Here is a 21,665-nt window from a genome sequence, read left to right as displayed (position 1 = left end):
GTTTTAATAGTTGGTTGCAAATCCTTTGCAGTCAATTACAGCCTGAGGTCTGGAACGCATAGACATCACCAGATGCTGGGTTTCATCCCTGGTGATGCTCTGCCAGGCCTCTACTGCAACTGTCTTCAGTTCCTGCTTGTTCTTGGGGCATTTTCCCTTCCGTTTTGTCTTCAGCAAGTGAAATGCATGCTCAATCGAATTCAGGTCAGGTGATTGACTTGGCAATTGCATAACATTCCACTTCTTTCCCTTAAAAAACTCTTTGTTTGCTTTTGCAGTATGCTTTGAGTCATTGTCCATCTGCACTGTGAAGCGCCGTCCAATGAGTTCTGAAGCACCACAGTTGTTTTCCTTGGTCTTTCGGGTCTTTTGGTGTTGCTGAGCTCACCGATGCGTTCCTTCTTTTTAAGAATGTTCCAAACAGTTGTTTTGGCCACGCCTAATGTTTTTGCTATCTCTCTAATTGTTTTTTTTGTTTTTTCAGCCTAATGATGGCTTGCTTCACTGATAGTGACATCTCTTTGGATCGCATCTTGAGAGTTGACAGCAATATTTTCCAAATGCAAATAGCACACTTGAAATGAACTCTGGACCTTTTATCTGCTCACTGTAATTGGGATAATGAGGGAATAACACATACCTGGCCATGGGACAGCTGAGAAGCCAATTGTCCCATTACTTTTGGTTCCTTAACAAGTGGGAGGCACATATGCAAACTGTTGTAATTCCTACACCATTCACCTGATTTGGATGTAAATACCCTCAAATTAAAGCTGACAGTCTGCACAACATCTTGTTTGTTTCATTTCAAATCCATTGTGGTGGTGTATAGAGCCAAAAATGGTACAGTTGTTTCGATGTCCCAATATTTATGGACCTGACTGTATGTGGGAGATACGGGAGGGAAGGGCCATAATTTTTTTTTTGCTATGTGGCCCAGTCATTTCTAGCTACACCCCTGGCTGCAATATTAAGTTCTTTGCCCAAAATGGGTGTTTTTTTACTAACAAAATATGACAGCAGTATATAACGCTTGAATTTCACACAGACAGATGCAGCAAGCTCTGTAAAATTTAGTATTTTCCCCAAAAAGGGTGTTTTTTAAAACCCAGAAAATTATTGCTGTATTTCTAGCTTAAATTGCACACTGACAAATGCGGCAAAGGCACCAGATGTAGGATATTGCCAAAAATTGGTGTTTTTTTTAAACCCAGATTATTATTGCAGTATTTCAAGCTTGGATTTGAATGTCACAAATGCACATATGCTATGCATAAAATGTCTGCCACCGCCCACCTAACTAACAGAGAGATAAAAGTTCTTTTTCAGTGTCACTGGGCTCAGGGCAGGGTAAAAAGATTGTGCACTGCACCCACAAAACTAAATCTAGGTAGTTCGCTGAGTTAACAAGCACTTCTGATTAAAGATTCTTTCCTATTCTCTCGCTCACAGCAGCAGCATCCTATCCCTACACTAATCAGAGCAGAGTGACGTTCAGCGCTACGTGACTCCAGCTTATATAGAGGCTGGGTCACATGCTGCACTGGCCAATCACAGCCATGCCATTAGTAGGCATGGCTGTGATGGCTTTTAAGGGCACAGAGTTAAACGCTTGTTGATTGGCCGCTCTGCAGCCTTTCAAAAAGCGCCATAAAATAGCTGAACACCGAACCCAAACTTTTAGTGAAATGTTCGGTACGAACCGGAACTTTACAGTTCGGGTTCTCTCAACCCTATTCAGGATGTTAGTTCCTTGTTATACTTTATCCATGACAGCACCCTCTAGGCATCTTACCTAGTATTGTGTAGTAGCTGCATTAGGACATTGGTTTGTTCATAAGATAGTGGTTTTGGTACCAGTCTTTTATCAGATTTCGTGTCCTTTTCTTTTGTGTCATTTTTCTGACCGAGTGGGTCCGAGGTGCACATCCTGTGTATTAGCACCTCCAACATTGCTGCTATTTTTTATCATTTTTCGATATGTAATATTTAATTGATTTGTAATAAAATTTGCTAATACATTATATGTGTGTCTTGGTTTTGGTATTTATTTATGTTGTGTTGCACACATTCAATCTTGATAGGTTCTTCAATTGTATCGGTTGTGTAAAATTACAGATACAGTGAATGGCAAAAGAAGTCCAGCTAGGGATGTTGCCAGGGTCTTAAGACATCTGGGGCACAAGCCCAGGGGCGCACCTTTAACAAGGCAAGGTGAGGCAGCTGCCTCAGGCAGTGCTATCTAGAGGAAAGCAGGGGATGGTGATGCAAACATTTCTTCACAGTGATAGAGCAATACTCTATGCACTGTTACTGTGGTAAAAGAACTGCTTCATCCTCAGGACATGCCACACAAGCACAGGGCACTGCTCTAATGACTGGAATGGCCTCCAGACAGACAGAAGCTGCCCCGCACTATATGCTGGTCCCTGTTGTCCAGTTCACAACGAATGCAGTGCTAATATGCACTGCCTGTGTCAGTCACTCCCCCACTAAAAAGACTAGCTCAGGACGTGCATTGCTCTATTGAGGAGCAGAGCATTGTGCTCCCTGCATCTACTCTGTTGCTAACACTTGCTTGGTCCTGTCAAACTGTAGGCATGAGGTGAAAAATTAGTTGTCAGGCCGGTGCAGGAGCTGCGGGTGGTAACATGAGTGATTAACAGTTTGTCACAATACAATACTAGTCCCAGTGCTGAGTCACTGAGGCCAGTCCAGTGCATGATGCCTGCAGTGGCTCTACCCTGTGTCCTCTTCAGGCACTGTGCAGCAATTCAGAGTTGTTGCTGTACATTCGTGGCCAAAAGTTTTGAGAATTACATAAATATTGGAAATTGGAAAAGTTGCTGCTTAAGTTTTTATAATAGCAATTTGCATATACTTCAGAATGTTATGAAGAGTGATCAGATGAATTGCATAGTCCTTCTTTGCCATGAAAATTAACCTAATCCCAAAAAAACCTTTCCACTGCATTTCATTGCTGTCATTAAAGGACCTGCTGAGATCATTTCAGTAATCGTCTTGTTAACTCAGGTGAGAATGTTGATGAGCACAAGGCTGGAGATCATTATGTCAGGCTGATTGGGTTAAAATGGCAGACTTGACATGTTAAAAGGAGGGTGATGCTTGAAATCATTGTTCTTCCATTGTTAACCATGGTGACCTGCAAAGAAACGCGTGCAGCCATCATTGCATTGTATAAAAATGGCTTCACAGGCAAGGATATTGTGGCTACTAAGATTGCACCTCAATCAACAATTTATAGGATCATCAAGAACTTCAAGGAAAGAGGTTCAATTCTTGTTAAGAAGGCTTCAGGGCATCCAAGAAAGTCCAGCAAGCGCCAGGATCGTCTCCTAAAGAGGATTCAGCTGCGGGATCGGAGTGCCACCAGTGCAGAGCTTGCTCAGGAATGGCAGCAGGCAGGTGTGAGCACATCTGCATGCACAGTGAGGCGAAGACTTTTGGAAGATGGCCTGGTGTCAAGAAGGACAGCAGAGAAGCCACTTCTCTCCAAAAAAAACATCAGGGACAGATTGATCTTCTGCAGAAATGGACTGAATGGACTGCTGAGGACTGGGGCAAAGTCATATTCTCCGATGAAGCCTCTTTCTGATTGTTTGGGGCATCTGGAAAAAGGCTTGTCCGAAGAAGAAAAGGTGAGCGCTACCATCAGTCCTGTGTCATGCCAACAGTAAAGCATCCTGAGACCATTCATGTGTGGAGTTGCTTCTCATCCAAGGGAGAGGGCTCACTCACAATTTTGCCCAAAAACACAGCCATGAATAAAGAATGGTACCAAAACACCCTCCAACAGCAACTTCTTCCAACAATCCAACAACAGTTTGGTGAAGAACAATGCATTTTCCAGCACGATGGAGCACTGTGCCATAAGTCAAAAGTGATAACTAAGTGGCTCGGGGACCAAAACTTTGACATTTTGGGCCTGGAAACTCCCCAGATCTTAATCCTATTGAGAACTTGTGGTCAATCCTAAAGAGGCGGGTGGACAAACAAAAATCCACTAATTCTGACAAACTCCAAGAAGTGATTATGAAAGAATTGGTTGCTATCAGTCAGGAATTGGCCCAGAAGTTGATTGAGAGCATGCCCAGTCGAATTGCAGAGGTCCTGAAAAAGAAGGGCCAACACTGCAAATACTGACTCTTTGCATAAATGTCATGTAATTGTCGATAAAAACCTTTGAAACAATGGAAGTGCGTGTAATTATATTTCACTACATAACAGAAACAACTGAAACAAAGATCTAAAAGCAGTTTAGCAGCAAACTTTATGAAAACTAATATTTGTGTCATTCTCAGATCTTTTGGCCACGACTGTACTTACTGCTGAGGTTCCTTCTACACAGCCTCTGCCTTGACCAAGACTTTCACACATACACAGGTGATAATGCAGCTCTGTCCCAGAACTTTTCACAAGCACTTCCAAATGTTATCCATTTGGAAATACTGCAATTTTTATTTTATTGATTATCACTTTGGACCTTGGATCAAGTCCTTTAGCTGGCCATATATGTAAGATAACTGTCTGCCGAATGTTTGTTTAGCTAAATCTCTTAATCCTACCATAAATATGCATGTATAGCGCTCTGGAGCAAGGGTACTATGGACTATGGATATTTGTGGACATTTGCCCTTATTGCTACTATGCAAAGCCATCAATACAAGTAGAGCTTATACAAGTAGAGCCCCCCAGACAGAGTGGAGAGGGTGTCAGGCTACTTTCACAATCGCGTTTGGTGTGGATCCATCATGTCTCTGCACATACGGATCCGCACCGATAGTACAATCGCATGCATCCGTTCAGAACTGATCCGTTTGTATTATCTTTAACATTGGCCAAACGGATCCGTCTTGAACACCATTAAAAGTCAATGGGGGGCGGATCTGTTTTGCATTGTGTCAGTCAAAACTGATCCGTCCCCATTGACTTAAATTATGTGTCAGGACGGATCCGTTTGTCTCCGCATCGCCAGGCGGACACCAAAACGCTGCAAGCAGCGTTTTGGTGTCCGCCTCCAGAGCGCAATTAAGGTGGAACGGAGGCAAACTGATGCATTCTGAACGGATCCTTATCCATTCAGAATGCATTAGGGCAAAACTGATCCATTTTGGACTGCTTGTGAGAGCCCTGAAATGGATCTCACAAACGGAAACCAAAACGCCAGTGTAAAAGTAGCCTCAGCAGTAAGTTTGTGCTGACGTCACTGATTATTTTGCCCTTCCTCTGAGCCGTCAGAATAATAAACCCCCAAAAACGGATGCTGTCTGTTGAGCATCTGCCTTCACTCGGTCAGCATTTGGTCAGTAATCCCTCTGTACTGCTAAAGTCCAAAAAAATCAGGAGTGGATCCATAACAGAGATGACACATGAATGAAATCTTTGCATGTTTTCAGTGATTTGTACCCACTCCTGCTTTTGGCTACCAAATCATAAGCCAATTCTGATGCAAAATAGGGACCATGTCATACAGGCCTTACAGCTGCTACATAGAGAGGATCCGTTGTGCATCTCATTTTTCCTTCCTTCTGACAGATCAGAAAATGGGTCAAGTAAATGATGTAACCAGGCCAAAAAGGCAAAATAGTGGCCCAGTCATGGAGTGGGGAGGGTAGGAACAGCATGAGGAGACCACAGAGTAGTGATGTGGCAGCAGCATGAGGAGACCACAGAGTGGTGAAGTGGTAGCAGCATGAGGAGACCACAGAGTGGCCCAGTGACATAGTGTTGAGGTGGCAGCAGCATGAGTAGACCACAGAGTGGCCCAGTGACATAGTGGGGAGGTGAAAGCAGCATGAGGAGACCCCAAAGTGGTGATTTGGCAGCAGCATGAGGAGTCCACAGAGTAGTGATATGGCAGCAGCATGAGGAGACCACAGGGTGGTGAAGTGGCAGCAGCATAAAGAGACCACAAAGTGGCCCTATGACATAGAGTTGAAGTGGCAGCAGCATGAGGAGACCACAAAGTAGCCCAGTGACATAGTGTTGAGGTAGCAGCAGCATGAGGCGATCACAGAGTAGCGATGTGGCAGCAGCATGAAGAGACTACAGAGTGGCCCAGTGACATAGTGGGGAGGTAAAAGCAGCATGAAGAGACCACCGAGTGTTGAAGTCGCAGCAGCATGAGGAGACCACAGAGTGGCCCAGTGACATAGTGGGGAGGTGAAAGCAGTATGAGGAGACCACACAGTGGTGATGTGGCAGCAGCATGATGAGTCCACAGAGTAGTAATGTGGCAGTAGCAAGAGGAGACCACAGGGTAGTGAAGTGGCAGCAGTATAAAAAGACCACAAAGTGGCCCAGTGACATATTGATGAAGTGGCAGCAGCATGCAGAGACCACAGAGTTGTGATGTGGCAGCAGCAGCATGAGAATACCACAGAGTAGTGAAGTTGCAACAGCATGAGGAGACCACAAAGTGGCCCAGTGACATAGTGTTAAGGTAGCAGCAGCATGAGGAGACCACAGAGTAGTGATGTGGCAGCAGCATGAGGAGACCACAGAGTGGTGATGTGGCAGCAGCATGAGGAGTCCACAGAGTAGTGATATGGCAGCAGCATGAGGAGACCACATGGTGGTGAAATGGCAGCAGCATAAAGAGACCACAAAGTAGCCATATGACATAGAGTTGAAGTGGCAGCAGCATGAGGAGACCACAAAGTAGCCCAGTGACATAGTGTTGAGGTAGCAGCAGCATGAGGAGAACACAGAGTAGCGATGTGGCAGCAGCATGAAGAGACTACAGAGTGGCCCAGTGACATAGTGGGGAGGTAAAAGCAGCATGAAGAGACCACCGAGTGTTGAAGTCGCAGCTGCATGAGGAGAACACAGAGTAGCGATGTGGCAGCAGCATGAAGAGACTACAGAGTGGCCCAGTGACATAGTGGGGAGGTGAAAGCAGCACGAGTAGACCACCGAGTAGTTATGTGGCAGCAGCATGAGGAGAACACAGAGTGGTGATGTAGCAGCAGCATGAGGAGTCCACAGAGTAGTGATGTGGCAGCAGCGTGAGGAGACCACCGAGTAGTGAAGTGGCGGAAGGATGAGGAGACCAGAGAGTGGCCCAGTGACATAGTGGTGATGTGGCAGCAGCATGAGGAGACCACAGAGTGATGATGTGGCAGCAGCATGAGGAGACCCCAGAGTGGTGATGTGGCAGCAGCATGAGGAGTCCACAGAGTAGTGATATGGCAGCTGCATGAGGAGACCACAGGGTGGTAAAGTGGCAGCAGCATAAAGAGACCACAAAGTGACCCTGTGACAAAGTGTTGAAGTGGCAGCAGCATGAGGAGAACACAAAGTAGCCCAGTGACATAGTGAGGAGGTGGCAGCAGCATGAGGAGACCACAGAGTGGTGATGTGGCAGCAGAATGAGGAGACCACCGAGTGGCTATGTGGCGGCAGCATGAAGATACACCAAAATATATTTTATCGAGCATTCACAACAATCTAGACCTAGAGTAACAAAAGAATCCTTTATTGAAAACAAAATAATTACACATAGACGATCATAAAATAGTACTAAAATTAGCACTATATAGATCAATACAGGAGAAGATAAATACGAGGGAGCCGTAGCGCCAAAGGTGGTAAAAATGAAAATAAGGTAGATAAGCCTGACACAAAAATCACTAGAATGGCAATACAGAAAATTACAGGGTAAATCCCAATATAAAAAATGAATAACACCGAATATATAGCGATAAAGGTCATACAGAAGCAATATAAATAGCAATCCATATAATACCATCAAGCAGCACACCAACTCTGTGGCCACCTGCTGTGTAATTATTGTTAGTGTTGATCACAAATATTCGAATTGCAAATTTTAATCGCAAATATCATTATTTCGAGAATTCGCGAATATTTAGAATATCGCAAAATATATTCGTAATCGCGAATATTCGATTTTTTTTTTAAATACCAGTTCGTGCCAATATTTTATGCGAATTTTCGCAATCAAGAAAATAATGCCTGGAGATCATGAATTCGCAAATTCTCGAATATATGGCAAATATTCGCCCAAATATTTGCAAAATATCGCAAATTCGAATATTGCCCCTGCCGCTCATCACTAATTATTGTGGTTTTTTTAATAAAGGATTCTTTTTTTACTCTAATGGTGATTATCGACAATTTTTTGGGTGGGGTGAGCAGCATAAGTAGCCCACATAGTGGTGATGTGGCAGCAGCATGAGGAGTCCACACAGTAGTGATGAAGCAGCAGCATGAAAAGACAACAAAGTGGCCCAGTGAAATATTGTTGAAGTGACAGCAGCATAAGGAGACCACTGAGTGGCCCAGTGACATAGTAGGGATGTGGCAGCAGCATGAGGAGACCACAGAGTGGTGAAGTGGTAGCAGCATGAGGAGACCACAAAGTGGCCCTGTGACATAGTGGTGAAGTGGCAGCAGCATGAGGAGACCACAGAGTGGCTCAGTGACAAAGTGAGGAGGTGAAAGCAGCATGAGGAGACCACACAGTGGTGATGTGGCAGCAGCATGAGGAGTCCACAGAGTAGTGATGTGGCAATAGCAAGAGGAGACCACAGGGTAGTGAAGTGGTAGCAGCATAAAGAGACCACAAAGTGGCCCAGTGACATATTGATGAAGTGGCCGCAGCATGAGGAGACCACAGAGTGGCCCAGTGACATAGTGTTGAGATAGCAGCAGCATAAAGAGACCACAGTGTGGTGAGGTGGCAGCAGCATGAAGAGACCACAAAGTAGCCCAGTGAAATTGTTGTGAAGTGGCAGCAGCATAAGGAGACCACAGAGTTGCCCATTGACATAGTATGGAGGTTGAAGCAGCATGAGGAGACCACAGAGTAGTGATGTGGCAGCAGCATGAGGAGACCACAGAGTAATGAAGTAGCAGCAGCATGAGGAGACTACAAAGTGGCCCAGTGACATAGTGTTGAGGTGGCAGCAGCATGAGGAGACCACAGAGTGGCCCAGTGACATAGTGGGGAGGTGAAAGCAGCATGAGGAGACCCCAAAGTGGTGATTTGGCAGCAGCATGAGGAGACCACAGAGTGGTGATGTGGCAGCAGCATGAGTAGTCCACAGAGTAGTGATATGGCAGCAGCATGAGGAGACCACATGGTGGTGAAATGGCAGCAGCATAAAGAGACCACAAAGTGGCCCTATGACATGGAGTTGAAGTGGCAGCAGCATGAGGAGACCACAAAGTAGCCCAGTGACATAGTGTTGAGGTAGCAGCAGCATGAGGAGAACACAGAGTAGCGATGTGGCAGCAGCATGAAGAGACTACAGAGTGGCCCAGTGACATAGTGGGGAGGTGAAAGCAGCATGAGGAGACCACAAAGTAGCCCAGTGACATAGTGTTGAGGTAGCAGCAGCATGAGGAGAACACAGAGTAGCGATGTGGCAGCAGCATGAAGAGACTACAGAGTGGCCCAGTGACATAGTGGGGAGGTAAAAGCAGCATGAAGAGACCACCGAGTGTTGAAGTCGCAGCAGCATGAGGAGAACACAGAGTAGCGATGTGGCAGCAGCATGAAGAGACTACAGAGTGGCCCAGTGACATAGTGGGGAGGTGAAAGCAGCATGAGGAGACCACCGAGTAGTTATGTGGCAGCAGCATTAGGAGAACACAGAGTGGTGATGTAGCAGCAGCATGAGGAGTCCACAGAGTAGTGATGTGGCAGCAGCGTGAGGAGACCACCGAGTAGTGAAGTGGCGGAAGGATGAGGAGACCAGAGAGTGGCCCAGTGACATAGTGGTGATGTGGCAGCAGCATGAGGAGACCACAGAGTGATGATGTGGCAGCAGCATGAGGAGACCCCAGAGTGGTGATGTGGCAGCAGCATGAGGAGTCCACAGAGTAGTGATATGGCAGCTGCATGAGGAGACCACAGGGTGGTAAAGTGGCAGCAGCATAAAGAGACCACAAAGTGACCCTGTGACAAAGTGTTGAAGTGGCAGCAGCATGAGGAGAACACAAAGTAGCCCAGTGACATAGTGAGGAGGTGGCAGCAGCATGAGGAGACCACAGAGTGGTGATGTGGCAGCAGAATGAGGAGACCACCGAGTGGCTATGTGGCGGCAGCATGAAGATACACCAAAATATATTTTATCGAGCATTCACAACAATCTAGACCTAGAGTAACAAAAGAATCCTTTATTGAAAACAAAATAATTACACATAGACGATCATAAAATAGTACTAAAATTAGCACTATATAGATCAATACAGGAGAAGATAAATACGAGGGAGCCGTAGCGCCAAAGGTGGTAAAAATGAAAATAAGGTAGATAAGCCTGACACAAAAATCACTAGAATGGCAATACAGAAAATCACAGGGTAAATCCCAATATAAAAAATGAATAACACCGAATATATAGCGATAAAGGTCATACAGAAGCAATATAAATAGCAATCCATATAATACCATCAAGCAGCACACCAACTCTGTGGCCACCTGCTGTGTAATTATTGTTAGTGTTGATCACGAATATTCGAATTGCAAATTTTAATCGCAAATATCAGCATTTCGAGAATTCGCGAATATTTTGAATATCGCAAAATATATTCGTAATCGCGAATATTCGATTTTTTTTTTTAAATACCAGTTCGTGCCAATATTTTATGCGAATTTTCGCAATCAAGAAAATAATGCCTGGAGATCATGAATTCGCAAATTCTCGAATATATGGCAAATATTCGCCCAAATATTCGCAAAATATCGCGAATTCGAATATTGCCCCTGCCGCTCATCACTAATTATTGTGTTTTTTTTAATAAAGGATTCTTTTTTTACTCTAATGGTGATTATCGACAATTTTTTGGGTGGGGTGAGCAGCATAAGTAGCCCACATAGTGGTGATGTGGCAGCAGCATGAGGAGTCCACACAGTAGTGATGTAGCAGCAGCATGAGAAGACAACAAAGTGGCCCAGTGAAATATTGTTGAAGTGACAGCAGCATAAGGAGACCACTGAGTGGCCCAGTGACATAGTAGGGATGTGGCAGCAGCATGAGGAGACCACAGAGTGGTGAAGTGGTAGCAGCATGAGGAGACCACAAAGTGGCGCTGTGACATAGTGGTGAAGTGGCAGCAGCATGAGGAGACCACAGAGTGGCTCAGTGACAAAGTGAGGAGGTGAAAGCAGCATGAGGAGACCACACAGTGGTGATGTGGCAGCAGCATGAGGAGTCCACAGAGTAGTGATGTGGCAATAGCAAGAGGAGACCACAGGGTAGTGAAGTGGTAGCAGCATAAAGAGACCACAAAGTGGCCCAGTGACATATTGATGAAGTGGCCGCAGCATGAGGAGACCACAGAGTGGCCCAGTGACATAGTGTTGAGATAGCAGCAGCATAAAGAGACCACAGTCTGGTGAGGTGGCAGCAGCATGAAGAGACCACAAAGTAGCCCAGTGAAATTGTTGTGAAGTGGCAGCAGCATAAGGAGACCACAGAGTTGCCCATTGACATAGTATGGAGGTTGAAGCAGCATGAGGAGACCACAGAGTAGTGATGTGGCAGCAGCATGAGGAGACCACAGAGTGGTGAAGTGGCAGCAGCATGAGGAGACTACAAAGTGGCCCAGTGACATAGTGTTGAGGTGGCAGCAGCATGAGGAGACCACAGAGTGGCCCAGTGACATAGTGGGGAGGTGAAAGCAGCATGAGGAGACCACAGAGTGGAGATGTGGCAGCAGCATGAGGAGACCACAGAGTGGTGATGTGGCAGCAGCATGAGGAGTCCACAGAGTAGTGATATGGCAGCAGCATGAGGAGACCACAGGGTGGTGAAGTGGCAGCAGCATAAAGAGACCACAAAGTGGCCCTATGACATAGAGTTGAAGTGGCAGCAGCATGAGGAGACCACAAAGTAGCCCAGTGACATAGTGTTGAGGTAGCAGCAGCATGAGGAGATCACAGAGTAGCGATGTGGCAGCAGCATGAAGAGACTACAGAGTGGCCCAGTGACATAGTGGGGAGGTAAAAGCAGCATGAAGAGACCACTGAGTGTTGAAGTCGCAGCAGCATGAGGAGAGCACAGAGTGGCCCAGTGACATAGTGGGGAGGTGAAAGCAGTATGAGGAGACCACACAGTGGTGATGTGGCAGCAGCATGATGAGTCCACAGAGTAGTAATGTGGCAGTAGCAAGAGGAGACCACAGGGTAGTGAAGTGGCAGCAGTATAAAAAGACCACAAAGTGGCCCAGTGACATATTGATGAAGTGGCAGCAGCATGCAGAGACCACAGAGTTGTGATGTGGCAGCAGCATGCAGAGACCACAGAGTTGTGATGTGGCAGCAGCAGCATGAGAATACCACAGAGTAGTGAAGTTGCAACAGCATGAGGAGACCACAAAGTGGCCCAGTGACATAGTGTTAAGGTAGCAGCAGCATGAGGAGACCACAGAGTAGTGATGTGGCAGCAGCATTAGGAGACCACAGAGTAGTGAAGTTTGAGCATCATGAGGAGACCACAATTTGGCCCAGTGACATAGTGTTAAGGTAGCAGCAGCATGAGGAGACCACAGAGTAGTGATGTGGCAGCAGCAGCATGGGGAGACCACAAAGTGACCCAATGACATAGTGGGGAGGTAGCAGCAGCATGAGGAGACCACAGAGTGGTGATGTGGCAGCAGCATGAGGAGACCACAGAGAGGTGATGTGACAGCAGCATGTGGAGACCACAGAGTGGTGAAGTGGCAGCAGCATGAGGAGACCACAAAGTGGCCCAGTGACATAGTGGGGAGGTGAAAGCAGCATGAGGAGACCCCAAAGTGGTGATTTGGCAGCAGCATGAGGAGACCACAGAGTGGTGATGTGGCAGCAGCATGAGGAGTCCACAGAGTAGTGATATGGCAGCAGCATGAGGAGACCACAGGGTGGTGAAGTGGCAGCAGCATAAAGAGACCACAAAGTGGCCCTATGACATAGAGTTGAAGTGGCAGCAGCATGAGGAGACCACAAAGTAGCCCAGTGACACAGTGTTGAGGTAGCAGCAGCATGAGGAGAACACAGAGTAGCGATGGGGCAGCAGCATGAAGAGACTACAGAGTGGCCCAGTGACATAGTGGGGAGGTAAAAGCAGCATGAAGAAACCACCGAGTGTTGAAGTCGCAGCAGCATGAGGAGAACACAGAGTAGCGATGTGGCAGCAGCATGAAGAGACTACAGAGTGGCCCAGTGACATAGTGGGGAGGTGAAAGCAGCATGAGGAGACCACCGAGTAGTTATGTGGCAGCAGCATTAGGAGAACACAGAGTGGTGATGTGGCAGCAGCATGAGGAGTCCACAGAGTAGTGATGTGGCAGCAGCGTGAGGAGACCACCGAGTAGTGAAGTGGCAGAAGGATGAGGAGACCACAGAGTGGCCCAGTGACATAGTGGTGATGTGGCAGCAGCATGAGGAGACCACAGAGTGATGATGTGGCAGCAGCATGAGGAGACCCCAGAGTGGTGATGTGGCAGCAGCATGAGGAGTCCACAGAGTAGTGATATGGCAGCTGCATGAGGAGACCACAGGGTGGTAAAGTGGCAGCAGCATAAAAAGACCACAAAGTGACCCTGTGTCAAAGTGTTGAAGTGGCAGCAGCATGAGGAGAACACAAAGTAGCCCAGTGACATAGTGAGGAGGTGGCAGCAGCATGAGGAGACCACAGAGTGGTGATGTGGCAGCAGAATGAGGAGACCACCGAGTGGCTATGTGGCGGCAGCATGAAGATACACCAAAATATATTTTATCGAGCATTCACAACAATCTAGCCCTAGAGTAACAAAAGTATCCTTTAGTGAAAACAATATAATTACACATAGACGATCATAAAATAGTACTAAAATTAGCACTATATAGATCAATACAGGAGAAGATAAATACGAGGGAGCCGTAGCGCCAAAGGTGGTAAAAATGAAAATAAGGTAGATAAGCCTCACACAAAAATCACTAGAATGGCAATACAGAAAATCACAGGGTAAATCCCAATATAAAAAATGAATAACACCGAATATATAGCGATAAAGGTCATACAGAAGCAATATAAATAGCAATCCATATAATACCATCAAGCAGCACACCAACTCTGTGGCCACCTGCTGTGTAATTATTGTTAGTGTTGATCACGAATATTCGAATTGCAAATTTTAATCGCAAATATCAGCATTTCGAGAATTCGCAAATATTTAGAATATCGCAAAATATATTCGTAATCGCGAATATTCGATTTTTTTTTAAATACCAGTTCGTGCCAATATTTTATGCGAATTTTCGCAATCAAGAAAATAATGCCTGGAGATCATGAATTCGCAAATTCTCGAATATATGGCGAATATTCGCCCAAATATTCGCAAAATATCGCGAATTCGAATATTGCCCCTGCCGCTCATCACTAATTATTGTGTTTTTTTTAATAAAGGATTCTTTTTTTACTCTAATGGTGATTATTGACAATTTTTTGGGTGGGGTGAGCAGCATAAGTAGCCCACATAGTGGTGATGTGGCAGCAGCATGAGGAGTCCACACAGTAGTGATGTAGCAGCAGCATGAGAAGACAACAAAGTGGCCCAGTGAAATATTGTTGAAGTGACAGCAGCATAAGGAGACCACTGAGTGGCCCAGTGACATAGTAGGGATGTGGCAGCAGCATGAGGAGACCACAGAGTGGTGAAGTGGCAGCAGCATGAGGAGACCACAAAGTGGCGCTGTGACATAGTGGTGAAGTGGCAGGAGCATGAGGAGACCACAGAGTGGCTCAGTGACAAAGTGAGGAGGTGAAAGCAGCATGAGGAGACCACACAGTGGTGATGTGGCAGCAGCATGAGGAGTCCACAGAGTAGTGATGTGGCAATAGCAAGAGGAGACCACAGGGTAGTGAAGTGGTAGCAGCATAAAGAGACCACAAAGTGGCCCAGTGACATATTGATGATGTGGCCGCAGCATGAGGAGACCACAGAGTGGCCCAGTGACATAGTGTTGAGATAGCAGCAGCATAAAGAGACCACAGTGTGGTGAGGTGGCAGCAGCATGAAGAGACCACAAAGTGGAACAATGAAATAGTGTTGAAGTGGCAGAAGCACAAGGAGACCACAAAGTAGCTCAGTGAAATTGTTGTGAAGTGGCAGCAGCATAAGGAGACCACAGAGTTGCCCATTGACATAGTATGGAGGTTGAAGCAGCATGAGGAGACCACAGAGTAGTGATGTGGCAGCAGCATGAGGAGACCACAGAGTATTGAAGTGGCAGCAGCATGAGGAGACTACAAAGTGGCCCAGTGACATAGTGTTGAGGTGGCAGCAGCATGAGGAGACCACAGAGTGGCCCAGTGACATAGTGGGGAGGTGAAAGCAGCATGAGGAGACCACAGAGTGGTAAAGTGGTAGCAGCATGAGGAGACCACAAAGTAGCCCAGTGACATATTGTTGAAGTGGCAGAAGTATGAGGAGACCACAGGGTGGCCCAGTGACATAGTGTTGAGGTAGCAGCAGCATGAAGAGACCACAGTGTGGTGAGGTGGAAGCAGCATAAGGAGACCACAGAGTGGCCCAGTGACTGGGGAGGTGGCGGGCAATACCAGTACCAGCTGAAGATGGTGGCTGGCAGTAGAAGCACCTGGCAGCAGGTGTGGCATCAGCGGGTGGCAGAATAAGAATAGTAGTTGAAGCAGGTAACCAGATGAAACAGGTCTCTTTTTAAAAAGTGTTGTTGTGACACCATGGATTATCTAGTCTGATGCTTTAGGCACTGGTGTTTGAAAATCCTGGCTTATCCATGCCTGATTCATCTTCACAAAGGTTAGTTTCTTCACATTTTGGGTGGACATGCGAGTTCTCCTTGTGGAAACTATGGCACCCACCGCACTAAACACCCGCTCTGATAACACACTGCAGGCCGGGCAGGAAAGCTTGCCCAGGGCGAACTCGGCCCGTTGCGTCCACATATCGAGTTTGGCTGCCTAGTAGTCCAAGGGATCCTCGATGTGGGGTGGCAGGCGGGTGAAGAAATCTGCTTATCAGCGACTCTAGACTTAATTTGCTGCAGATGGAGCTAGTACTGCTTCTGCCCCTCCACCCCCCCCCCAGCAGCCATGGCAGTAGAACGTGAGTGCAGAGGGCCCCCCCAGTCAGACCTGCGTGAGGATGGGCGATGGCGCACATAGGCAGCAGCCAACTCACTACATAGGATGTCTCGTTAGTAGTTCAGTTTGTCCTCCCTCTCAGTCTGAAAAAGACCCCCATTTTTGACCGTTAGGGAGGGTCTAACATGGTGGAGAGACAGTAGTCATCCCTCTGCCGAATGGTGACAATTTGGGTGTCACTACGCAAGCAAGTGAGCATGCATCAGGCCATTTGCGCAAGTGACTTGGAAGGACTCTCTGCCTCCATCTCCACTGCACACTGCCATTGTGTGTCTGGGTCCTTTGCCTTGTCTTTCTCATCGCCCTGTAGCTCCTCTAGCTGCTCCTTCTTCTCCTCTTCTGTCACCTGTGTAGAAAAACCACCCATTTCTCTACACATTGCTTGTGCTCGAATGTCCTGCTCCTCTTCTAGTTCAGACCCCACAGGGCTCATGTGACCGTGAGATGTAGTCGCCACGTCTCCTGTCCCCTGGCCAGACAGATTTAGCAGCATCTGTTCCAGGACATGAATCAGTGGAATGACGTTGTTCATCCCGTAGTCCTGGCGACTGACAAATAAAGTGGCCTCCTCAAAGGGCCGAGCAAACGGCAGGTGTCACGTATGAGCTGCCACTGGCTAACATTCAAGTTATACAGGGGAATACCTCTGTCCGCCTGTATCATTAAGAAATCATGTATGGCCTTTCTCTGTTCATATAATCAGTCCAAAATATGGAGGGTGGAATTCCAACAAGTGGAAACGTCACATATCAGCCTATGTTAGGGATGCCATTCTGCCACTGCAGCTCAAGGAGAGTGTGCTTTGCAGTGTATGAGTGGCTGAAGTGCATGCAAAGTTTCTTGGCCATTTTCAGAATGTCTTGAAGGAATGGGATGGTACAAACGATAGGCCTTTAGATAAAATGTGCATTTCCGCAGTGCTGAGAACTCTGTGGGATAGGTTGACAATCTGGAGGTCATCAGAATCCGTGTGGGGGGAACTCATTGGTCTTTGCGCATACTGTATAATAAAAGAATTAGTTTAAATTTAAATAATACCCCCAAAAAAAGACTAGTACAAATTTACTTCACTGCTGAATGGCAATTAAGACATATATATATATATATATCTTTTTGCTTGAGAAAGGCTCTATGGATGAGGCGAAACGTCGCTGCTGCTATTTTGTTCCACATGGGTGAATACATTTTTCTATATATTTTAGCTTTGGAGTGCTGTCCATTTTTCCGTATGTGTGTATATATATATATATATATATATATATATATATATATATATATATTCAGCAGGCTGAATCCAGCCTGCTTTTGTGGGAGGGGCGTAGGGGGCTTCTTAAGCTCCGCCGCCACGCTCTCCGGGTGCACGTCCTCTCTCGCCTTTTCGTTTGGTAGGAGGAGTTGCACCCGTCATTCCTTTACTTCCGGCCAAGCTGCCCGCACGTGCGGCGTTTCTGCGCGCCAGAACCTGCCGCTACCCTGGTAAGTTGCGGTCATGCCACAAGCCGAGAGAATCGGGATCCCCCCCGGACTTCGGCTCCCTGATCCTGGACTAGACAGGCACCTATCCATGGCTCAAAATCTCATCCGCAAGTCCCTGTCCGAAAACTCCACCAGAAATTACCAGTCAGGTTGGAAAGCTTTCCAGGTTTTTCGTCACCTTCACCCCAGGGGCAACGTAAGCGATACCACTTTCATCATGGCTTTCCTGGCATACTGCCACAAGGACATACACCTCTCTTTCAGCACCATCAGATCGTATCTGTCAGGGGTCCAACATCACCTCATGATCCGTCATCCAGACAGCAACCAAATCTTTTCTTCCCACGCCATCAAAGCCACACTGCAAGGTATTCAAAAAAGCTCACAAAAATCCGAACCCTCCAGGCAACCCGTCTCAGGGGACCTGTTCAGGAAACTCTCATCCTCCCTAGACGGCAGTCCTTTTGGCCCTTTCAGAAGCTGCATTCTCAAAGCCGCCCTCTACTTAAGCTTTTACGGCTTTCTCCGGCCCGGGGAATTCACCGGCACCTCTCCTCACAACACAGGCCCCGCTCTAAACCAACTCACCCGTAGTCACGTACATTTCACTTTCACCTTGCCAGTCTCCAAAACCTCACAAATTGGGCCCCCAGTGCGCATTGAATACTTCCCTACCTCCAACTCCTGGTGTCCCGTGGCCGTCCTCGACAGGTTACTAACCACCCTGGGCAACCGGGCTCCGGCCAGCCCTCTCCTTCCTTTCCCGTCACGGCCACTCACGTCCTCGCAGTTCGTCAAACACATTCGCAGCCTCGCGTCAGGGTTAGGTTTTAACCCCCAGGCCATCACAGGTCATTCATTCAGGATCGGAGCCGCCTCCGCCGCATCCAAACATAGGGTACCGGCCCACATCATACGCAAAATGGGTCGGTGGAAGTCCTCCTGTTTGTCATAATACATCCTGCATCCAAAAGCCGAAATCGCCGCAGCTTTCTCTGACTTGGTTCTGTAATACCATCTTCTACAATAAAGAGTCGTTTCCTAACCTTTCCTACTCGTATTTTTGCCCCCTTTATTTGGCCTACCCTCGTCACGTGGCAACAGGCACACTACCAGCCACTTTAGCTAGATTAGGTTCAGTCACACTCATCAGGCTTCGCGCCGTAGCCAGGACCACAAATTCAGCAGGCTGAATCCAGCCTGCTTTTGTGGGAGGGGCGTAGGGGGCTTCTTAAGCTCCGCCGCCCAGCTCTCCGGGTGCACGTCCTCTCTCGCCCCTCCCTCCCGGCCCTTCTCCTTACATCTCCCATAGGGTATGCCCCCTTTATTTGGCCTACCCTCGTCACGTGGCAACAGGCACACCACCAGCCACTTTAGCTAGATTAGGTTCAGTCACACTCATCAGGCTTCGCGCGGTAGCCAGGACCACAAATTCAGCAGGCTGAATCCAGCCTGCTTTTGTGGGAGGGGCGTAGGGGGCTTCTTAAGCTCCGCCGCCCAGCTCTCCGGGTGCATGTCCTCTCTCGCCCCTCCCTCCCGGCCCTTCTCCTTACATCTCCCATAGGGTATGCCCCCTTTATTTGGCCTACCCTCGTCACGTGGCAACAGGCACACCACCAGCCACTTTAGCTAGATTAGGTTCAGTCACACTCATCAGGCTTCGCGCCGTAGCCAGGACCACAAATATACACAGGGAGTGCAGAATTATTAGGCAAGTTGTATTTTTGAGGATTAATTTTATTATTGAACAACAACCATGTTCTCAATGAACCCAAAAAACTCATTAATATCAAAGCTGAATATTTTAAAAGTAGTTTTTAGTTTGTTTTTAGTTTTAGCTATTTTAGGGGGATATCTGTGTGTGCAGGTGACTATTACTGTGCATAATTATTAGGCAACTTAACAAAAAACAAATATATACCCATTTCAATTATTTATTTTTACCAGTGAAACCAATATAACATCTCAACATTCACAAATATACATTTCTGACATTCAAAAACAAAACAAAAACAAATCAGTGACCAATATAGCCACCTTTCTTTGCAAGGACACTCAAAAGCCTGCCATCCATGGATTCTGTCAGTGTTTTGATCTGTTCACCATCAACATTGCGTGCAGCAGCAACCACAGCCTCCCAGACACTGTTCAGAGAGGTGTACTGTTTTCCCTCCTTGTAAATCTCACATTTGATGATGGACCACAGGTTCTCAATGGGGTTCAGATCAGGTGAACAAGGAGGCCATGTCATTAGATTTTCTTCTTTTATACCCTTTCTTGCCAGCCATGCTGTGGAGTACTTGGATGCGTGTGATGGAGCATTGTCCTGCATGAAAATCATGTTTTTCTTGAAGGATGCAGACTTCTTCCTGTACCACTGCTTGAAGAAGGTGTCTTCCAGAAACTGGCAGTAGGACTGGGAGTTGAGCTTGACTCCATCCTCAACCCGAAAAGGCCCCACAAGCTCATCTTTGATGATACCAGCCCAAACCAGTACTCCACCTCCACCTTGCTGGCGTCTGAGTCGGACTGGAGCTCTCTGCCCTTTACCAATCCAGCCACGGGCCCATCCATCTGGCCCATCAAGACTCACTCTCATTTCATCAGTCCATAAAACCTTAGAAAAATCAGTCTTGAGATATTTCTTGGCCCAGTCTTGACGTTTCAGCTTGTGTGTCTTGTTCAGTGGTGGTCGTCTTTCAGCCTTTCTTACCTTGGCCATGTCTCTGAGTATTGCACACCTTGTGCTTTTGGGCACTCCAGTGATGTTGCAGCTCTGAAATATGGCCAAACTGGTGGCAAGTGGCATCTTGGCAGCTGCACGCTTGACTTTTCTCAGTTCATGGGCAGTTATTTTGCACCTTGGTTTTTCCACACGCTTCTTGCGACCCTGTTGACTATTTTGAATGAAACGCTTGATTGTTCGATGATCACGCTTCAGAAGCTTTGCAATTTTAAGAGTGCTGCATCCCTCTGCAAGATATCTCACTATTTTTGACTTTTCTGAGCCTGTCAAGTCCTTCTTTTGACCCATTTTGCCAAAGGAAAGGAAGTTGCCTAATAATTATGCACACCTAATATAGGGTGTTGATGTCATTAGACCACACCCCTTCTCATTAAAGAGATGCACATCACCTAATATGCTTAATTGGTAGTAGGCTTTCGAGCCTATACAGCTTGGAGTAAGACAACATGCATAAAGAGGATGATGTGGTCAAAATACTCATTTGCCTAATAATTCTGCACGCAGTGTATATATATATATACAGTACAGACCAAAAGTTTGGACACACCTTCTCATTCAAAGAGTTTTCTTTATTTTCATGACTATGAAGGCATCAAAACTATGAATTAACACATGTGGAATTATATACATAACAAACAAGTGTGAAACAACAGAAAATATGTCATATTCTAGGTTCTTCAAAGTAGCCACCTTTTGCTTTGTTTACTGCTTTGCACACTCTTGGCATTCTCTTGATGAGCTTCAAGAGGTAGTCCCCTGAAATGGTCTTCCAACAGTCTTGAAGGAGTTCCCAGAGATGCTTAGCACTTGTTGGCCCTTTTGCCTTCACTCTGCGGTCCAGCTCACCCCAAACCATCTCGATTGGGTTCAGGTCCGGTGACTGTGGAGGCCAGTCATCTGGCGCAGCACCCCATCGTTCTCCTTGATGGTCAAATAGCCCTTACTTTCAAAGTTTTCCCAATTTTTCGGCTGACTGACTGACCTTCATTTCTTAAAGTAATGATGGCCACTCGTTTTTCTTTACTTAGCTGCTTTTTTCTTGCCATAATACAAATTCTAACAGTCTATTCAGTAGGACTATCAGCTGTGTATCCACCTGACTTCTCCTCAACGCAACTGATGGTCCCAACCCCATTTATAAGGCAAGAAATCCCACTTATTAAACCTGACAGGGCACACCTGTGAAGTGAAAACCATTTCAGGGGACTACCTCTTGAAGCTCATCAAGAGAATGCCAAGAGTGTGCAAAGCAGTAATCCAAGCAAAAGGTGGCTACTTTGAAGAACCTAGAATATGACATATTTTCAGTT

Source organism: Bufo bufo, chromosome 2 (genome assembly GCF_905171765.1).
Source record: "Bufo bufo chromosome 2, aBufBuf1.1, whole genome shotgun sequence".
Lineage (NCBI taxonomy): Eukaryota > Metazoa > Chordata > Amphibia > Anura > Bufonidae > Bufo > Bufo bufo.
This window is presented reverse-complemented; position numbering follows the sequence as displayed.